Source organism: Pogonomyrmex barbatus, unplaced genomic scaffold, assembly GCF_055798465.1.
Source record: "Pogonomyrmex barbatus isolate J1 unplaced genomic scaffold, ASM5579846v1 scaffold100, whole genome shotgun sequence".
Classification (NCBI taxonomy): domain Eukaryota; kingdom Metazoa; phylum Arthropoda; class Insecta; order Hymenoptera; family Formicidae; genus Pogonomyrmex; species Pogonomyrmex barbatus.
In genome coordinates, this window is record NW_028297100.1 from 1 (window position 1) to 8,309 (window position 8,309).

Consider the following 8,309-nt stretch of genomic DNA (forward strand, 5'->3'; position numbering starts at 1 on the left):
ATTGTAAAAAAGAGAAATTTATTTTAAAAAATGTTTAAAAGATAACACAAATTTTGTGGCTTCGAAGAGAATATAAGATGGTGCCATTAATTTAACCTTGGGTACAAGGTCATATGGAGGTCAACTTTATTTTTTAGATGGAACCTTCATTTTTTAATTATTACCTCCATTTTTATTTAATTATTATTTTTAAGTATTCGGTAAATTTGACAATGGATCCAGCTCCGATCTTTGATCTTGAAATATATTGTCAAGGTCACCATCCCGAATAGCCATTAAAAGGTTTTAGTTGTCGCTCGTTGTTTTTTAGAAAATTATTAATAAAAAACGATTTGTAAAAATTAAGATTTATATGTAAATATACTTTATACTGTAAATGAAAAATTTAATATTAGATGAAGTTTATATAGATATTCTTACATATACTATACACGCACTTAATATATATATGCTTATATAGGGTGTTCTAAAAATAAAATAGCTCTAACCTAACCTAATCTAATCTACTCTAACTCTTTTATCTTTCATGTAAAAATTCATTTGTGTAAACCCATGTAAAACCTTGCTTTGCATTGAAAAGTGTATGCGTGCAAACAGTATGCTCTGTCTCCCCCTCCCCTCCTCCTATGGGCGAAAGATCTAATCGAGTGACGTTCCGATTGACCACTAGCCGTGGTCAATCACGGCTCACAGGGCTTGAACAGTGGAAAAATTCTAGGCACCGGTCCCTGTGAGTGATTGTGGTCAATCGGGACATGATCAAATGGGACGCTCCCGATCTAATCTAACCCAATCCATATTACAGTGATAGTTAAATATCATTGTGATACAGTGTGTAATGATATTAAACTATCACTATGATACGGGTCAAGTTAGAACTTTCAGTAGTGAAGTCCCCTATAAGGATGGAGGCGAAATGTACTTTTTCCAGGCATACACTTTTCAATACGAAATAAAATCCCACATGGATTTACATAATTTTTCATGTAAAAGATAAAAGGATTGAATTAGATTAGATCTTTAGTAGAGCCTCTCGTAGAGAAAGCGAAACACTGTCTGCACGCATATACTGTTTAAATTGAAGCGGGGTTCCACATAGGTTTATAATTTTTTAAAGTAAGGTTTAATTCAAATCTATGTGTTTAATATAAGATAAAACGAGTTGGATTAGGATAGGTTTTTTAAGTTAGAATGTAAAGGAAAAGGTGAAATCCTTCTCTTGACTGCACATATACAATATCTAAACATATATTAGCGAACTGTTTTTAGCACTAATATAAATTATTATATTTTTCAAATTTCTTTTATTAATAACTTTTTAATGCATAACAAGCGACGGCTAAAACCTTTTAAACATTGTTTAATGTGATGACCCTGACAATATACAGGATAAAAAGTCCCGGATCAATGAAATATTTCGAAAATTAAGCATTTCCGAAAGAAATGTTTCCTACAAAAGTTGTAGGATTTTAAATAATCGATTCACTGATCTTGTTTGATCTTTGATGGCGTCACCAAGATTAGATCAAGGTCACATTTTTTAAATGGCACACCCTATTTTTAATTCCAGAATCTAATAGCTGGTGTCAAGAACTTTTCAGAACACTGCAATAGTTATTTTTCATAAATTACTTTTTGAGTTATGAGGCTTGAAAGTTACAGCACCACTGGCATTTCTCCGTGCTTAGCATTACCTAGGATGAACAACATGGACGTGGACTTCTTTTGGGATGCTTGATTTATGTGAGTCTTCTTACCTCTCATGGGGTGCTTAATTAATGTGAATCTTCTTGTTTCCAACGATTCCGATGGGAGCGTCCCGTTTAACTACGTTAATATTGACCACAGTCTCAATTGATCACGTTGACCACCGTCCCGATTGGCTATTTTGAAATTGATCATATTTAATTTACTGTTTTAACTTATCAGGTAATGTGTGCTATCGGGAAAAAAACGCGTTTCTTCCTGATAGCGCACATCTTGAATAGCCAACGATTATGTGTGCTATCGGGAAAAAGATCGCGTTTCAACATAGATTTGCGAGATCCATCTCATCACCTTCCTGATGTTTAGGGGCGAAACGAGGTCCACGATTATATTATTTCACATAGATTTTTGAATAACTATTTTTAAGTAAAACATTATCTGTTACATGAAATGATGAATATAGATGTAGTGATATAGTAGATATAGTGATATAATTATATAGTACATCTGATATTTTTCTAAAACTAATTCTTCTTTACATATTACCAAGATTTGAGATTAATTATTACTGCAACATGTAAGATTCGGCAGAGTTAAGAGTAAAATGAATATCGCATACTAGAGTAGACTACACATATTACTTGATATAAAGTAAAAAAATACTATTAATCGCAATGACAACAGTACATTAAATATGATCAATTTCAAAATAGTCAATTGACGGTGGTCAATCGGGACGGTGGTCAATCGGGACGGTGGTCAATCGGGACGGTGGTCAATCGGGATGATGATCAAACGGGACTGTGGGCAAAGAATGATGGTGGTCAATCGAGATAACGGTGGTTAATTGCAACATAGTCAATATTAACGTGATCAATCGTAACATGGCCAATCGCAACGTGATTAATTGGGACTGTGGTCAATATTAACGAGAGGGATTCGATAGCACACAACACTGATTGGCCAATTAAATATAAAATTTTCTGATTGGTCCATTGGAAAATTCTTAAGCAGCGGCTGATATGTGCTATCGCATTGTGCGTTAACGAGACCCATCCATATTAACGTGGTCAAATGGGTGCCACTCTTTGGAATACTTGATTTACGTGAGTCTCTTTGGGTGCGTTCCTTTATTCACTCCGAGTGCTCATGCCATGACGTAATGGAAGTGTACTGCAGCTATCGTTCCGTTTTAGTTTCCTGCACTTTCTAATTGCTTCAAGATTATAAAGTGGAACGCAGTTGCAGTATGTTTTCTGAAGCTCCAATATTAACTAATGGCTGGCATATCTAATATTAAAAAAAATATAATTTTGTTATATATTAAATATTATATATATATATATATATATATATATATAATTAATAATAATAAAAAAATAAATAATAAATGATAAATAATAAAAAAATTAATAATAATATTAATAATAATAATGATTAATAATAATAAATAATTTCATATTATTATATAATATCATAATAATTTCATTATATTATACTATTTCATATTACACGCTTTATTTTCTTCAGCATCAATCAAGGTTATTTTAGTTTCCATGGAAGCAGCCATTTTTGTGCTCTGACTGCTTTACCTCGTTGAGTGCAGTAGCCGCAATAGGAAGTACGTCAAAATCAATGACGTTATAGAATTCAAGGCAGTTCTTTCATAATGCATTACTCTCTCGAAATGCTATTCGTAGTACTGATAATACTCGAAATGAATAAAGGAACGCACCCCTTGTCTCTCATGATTGGGATGCTTGATTAATGTAAATCTTTTTGTCTCCGATTCGGATTGCTTGATTTACGTGAGTCTCTTTGCCTCTCACATGTGTGTGCATACACACATGAAATCTGATTTCAAAATCAACAATTATAGGAATTCAACATTTCACTGAAACAGGTAGCATGAAAGATTGCCCGCGTAATGGCTGAAAAATCACACATTTCATCCCTATGAAATGCATTATGTGCAAAAGTCGATAATAATTATATCATATGTTCAAATTGTCTTCCTTCCACTGCTTGACAATGTGTTAGCCTTAATTGAAAAGAATTTCTGATATTTCTCAACATATCAACAGTTGTTAGACTCACTTCATCAGTTATTCTCTGCTTCAATTTTTCCACATTCGCAGATTTTGTTTCATAAACACGTTCTTTTAAGAATCCCCATAAAAAAAATCAAGTGATGTGAGATCGGGAGATCTTACTCTAATTATTCCATTTCTCCTAATCCATCTGTTCGACAAAGTTTCATCCAGTATTTTCTTCGTATCTTTAATTCAATAGAGCTTCATCTTGTTGGAATCACATGCGATTGAAATCCGCGTCGCGTGGGGGAGGGGGAGGGGAAAAAGGAAAGGGAAGATTCTTACACATGTACTTTGCAACGCAAAGCATATAATTGCACATCGGTTTACTACTTTCAACACAGCAAAAGATAGAAAATAAAAGTTTGTCTATTTAGCAAACATTTTTTAACATACATAATAAAAATATTATTAAATATTATTAAATATATTACTATTATTAAATATATTATATACAAATATATACATATCACATATTGTTAAGAAAAATTAGTACATTTTTTAATCAAACTCGGTGTTTTTTTCTTTGAAACCCCTCCATTAGGAATAAATAATCATTAACTTTATTTGTGGCGTGTATAATTTTATGCCTTGCAATAATAACTGTTCCGGTTCCTTTGTTTTATATTGTTAAGTTTAAATTTCGTATGCATCTGACTGCACAGCATACGTGTGTGATTATCGAACATGCAAACGTGACCACTGCGCATACTCAGTTTGCTGGCGAAAATAAGGCGGAAATAAAGAGTTGAGTGTAAGTCGAATGTAAAAGAAGATTGACAGAAGTGTAAACAAAGCTTCTAAGGAGCGTAGATTGGAATAACGAAACGTAAAAGAAACATAAAACGTTTACGAAGCATTTAATGCTTCTTTTACGTTCCATTGTCCAATCTACGCTTCTTAGAAGCTTTGTTTACACTTCTATCACTTTTCAATTACATTCAGCTTACGCTCAACTCTTTATGCCTTATTTTCGCCAAGGATTACGTCAGTATGTCAGATTTCATAACCAAACAAGTCAATTTTAACGCTTAATATCTTGGTTCGCGAGGCAGACTGCCGCGTTTTTCTGCCAGATTCTTTTATTTTGAAACCGCGTCGATTTTATCAAAATGGGAGGTGATGGGGGGGGGGGGTATTCTAAATAATTACTAAAATAAATATTTTTTTTTTCGATAACGTAGCCATATAGGGAAAATTTTACAAAAGCGTGAAAGAGAAAGAGTCCTAAGCGTGAAAGAGAAAGAGTCTTAAGCGTAATACTTAAGTACACCCCTAGAAATATCAGATCGCAGACAGAACAGTATAACTAACAGTGTGTTGCCGATGTTTGACATCATACTAGCAGCGTAAGGGTGAGATACGCTATCAGCTGTTGTGGAAGATATGCTAGTAAGCATCGATTTTAGTGTAATACTAAATCATTCTTATAATTGTTGATTTTGAAATTAGATCTCACGTGCACGTGCACGCACACATACGTATACACATGTGAGATGCAAAAGAACTCACGTAAATCAAGCATTTCAAACGTAAGAGGCAAGGGAACTTACGTAAATCAAGCACTCTAAAGGGATGAAAGTCCCGTCACATCCATGTTGTTCGTCCTGGATAATGCTAAGCATGGAGAAATGCCAGTGGTGCTGTAACTTGTGGCGCCCGATTGCCCATGTTGCCGATTGGCCAATTTAAAATAAAATTATTTGATTGGTTGATCCAGTAGAAAATCTCCAGGCATCGGTCGCTGTAAGTGGTTGTGTCCAATTGCAACGTGGTCAAACGGGATGTTCCCCTGTAACTTTTCAAGTTTCATAGCTTGAAAAATAATTTATGAAAAATAATTTTATTGTAGTGTTCTGAAAAGCTCTTGACACCAGCTATTAGATTCTGGAATCAAAAATAGGGTGTGTCATTAAAAAATCGATGTGACCTTGATCTGACCTTGGAGACGCCATCGAAGGTCAGATTGACCAGATCAATGAATAGATCATTTAAAATCCTACAACTTTTGTAGGAAACATTTCTTTTGAAAATGCTTAGTTTTTGAGATATTTCACCTGTCCAAGATTTTTTACTCATCCTATATGTTAAGATTATCTCCGGAACTAAATCCGTTATTGTCAATATTTATTCTATATATTCTTGTAGCTGACCGAGAACTTTTCAATATACTATAATGAAATATTTGAAATATATCGATGAGGGGAGACTGTCCCGATGACTTTGACCTTGATATCAAATGATCAAGGTCGCCATCCTAAGTAAAAGATGTTAGTTGTCGCTCGTTATCCATTAAAAAGTTATTAACAAAAAGTTTGTGAAATGTACCAGTTTAGGTCAGTCAATTGGTCATCAATTTGCTATATATAACATATATATGTACTAATAGGCCGGAAAGTAATGTGCATTAACGCCTATATAGTTATAGCATTAATAAAATTTTTCGTATAAGTATGGAATATGCATAGACGGGGGAGAAACGGAGCCTCTGCACCCCCACTCCAAAAAAACTTGTTTTAACTCAACCCGTATCACAGTAATAGTTAAATATCATCGTGAAAAATTGTAAACCTATGTGGTACGTTGCTTCGCGTTGAAAAGTATATGCGTGGAGACAGTATGTCCCTCCCCCTTCTCACGGGGGAGGGCTCCACTACGAAAGATCTTTTTTTTTGTTTAAAGAGGAGGAAATCTTTCAAAGACCCGTGAACGAGCCGAGGAGTGTGGGCGATTCGACAGGAGGGCGCGTCGACCGAAAAGCTCTCCAGCATCGCCTATCCACTAAAACCTCTTCTACTACTTCAACCGTCATTAATGGGGAGGGAACGTTGACAAAACATCACGGGTCCTCCCCTGATCAATCAAATGATATCTATCTAATTGTCCAAGCCTAACTTACAAAAATAAAAAAATGTAGAACGCTTCACGATTTTGTGTGTCATCCTTGCGCAGGGGCCATGCTAATCTTCTCTGTATCGTTCCAATTTTAGTATATGTACTGCCGAAACAAGTACTTCACTATGAAAGGTAACCTAATCCAACCCGTATCACAATGATAGTTAAATATCATTGTGTGTCACATCATCATTGTAATCATATTGAACTATCACTGTGATACGGGTTGGGTTAGGTTAGATCTTTCAGAAGTGGAGCTTCCCGTAGGAAGGGAGAGCATACCATTTCCACTCATACACTTTTCAACATGAAGTAAGGATTTACATTTCTATATGGATTTACAACTTTTTTATACATATATTAGCAAATTATGTCTTTAGCACTCATATAAGTTATTATATTTTTAATACTTTTTTGTTAATAACTTTTTAATAAAGAGCGAACGACGGCTAAAATCTTTTGAATATTGTTTAGACTTTATTGTTTAGAGTGATAACATATATTAAGGTCAAGTCACAGGGATAGACTCCCCTCATCGATATATTTACCAAGTATTTTTTTAATAAGTACTTTCTGAGTTATGAGGCTTAAACTTGACATACAATTTGATATAAAGTATAAAATATTTCGTAAACTGTTCATTTTTTTGCAACTATATTAATATTTTTATGTACAGAATAATAAGATAAATCAATTAGTGTAAAGAAAATACATAATTGTTGTTAAAAAAAAATTAATATTTATAATATGCAACTATGTATCCTTTTGAAAAACAAAAACTTAAGTTGCCAAAAAATCAATAGTTTACAATATCTTTTATACTTTATATCAAATATATACTAAATTCAAGCCTCGTAACTCAGAAAGCACTTCCTAAAAAAAAAATAATTTATAGTATTTAAAAAAGATATCGAAGTCAATTATAAGAATATATAATAAAAAATATATAATAAAATATATAATAAAATATATAATATATAATAAAATATATAATATATAATAAAATATATAATAAAAAGTAGCAATTAATTAAAAGAGAACAAAATTAATCTCCATATAGCTTTGGCATATACAAGATTAAATCAATGGCACTATCTTATGTCCCGCTCGTAGCATAAAACTTTTATCTGAAACATTTTTTGAAAAAACTTTTCCTTGTCAAGATATTTGCCTATATTAAATAAAATGGTCTACCCCATATACAGGGTGTCCCAAAACTATCGCATTTCTTTTAAGAGCAAATTCTTTGGAATATTTTAAGAGATAAATCCTAATACGAAAATGTCGAGGCTATAATAGTTTTTAAATTATTGGTGATTAAGAATTAAAGTTCACTAATCACAGAGCTGATATTTTGCGCGTTGAGACATGGTGATATGACAAGTGGCAAAGGTTCCACCACGAGGATCCTCTTACAATATCAAGAATATCACAGAAATATATATATATATATATATATATATATATATTTCTGTTTCGGAACTTATTTGTACGTTACACAATTAATATCGCAACATAACGTCGTAAAATATCTGTTCAATAACGACATATTGTACCATGTGATAGCTGTCAAAAGAATTCATTACTATATTTATTTACCTCATAATGAATTCT

At 33.0% G+C, this 8,309-nt stretch overlaps 1 long non-coding RNA gene and 1 other non-coding gene across 2 annotated transcripts; one reads left to right on the plus strand and one right to left on the minus strand.

Moving 5' to 3' along the window:
• The first annotated feature begins 6 nt into the window (after positions 1 to 6).
• LOC148937820 (uncharacterized) lies at positions 7 to 7,583 on the plus strand. Its single transcript, XR_016137940.1, has 2 exons — positions 7 to 1,743; positions 6,483 to 7,583. It is a non-coding gene; the product is annotated as an uncharacterized LOC148937820 (long non-coding RNA).
• LOC112552859 (U6 spliceosomal RNA) lies at positions 6,708 to 6,814 on the minus strand. The gene has a single exon (XR_003096810.2). It is a non-coding gene; the product is annotated as a U6 spliceosomal RNA (small nuclear RNA).
• Positions 7,584 to 8,309: the final 726 nt, after the last annotated feature.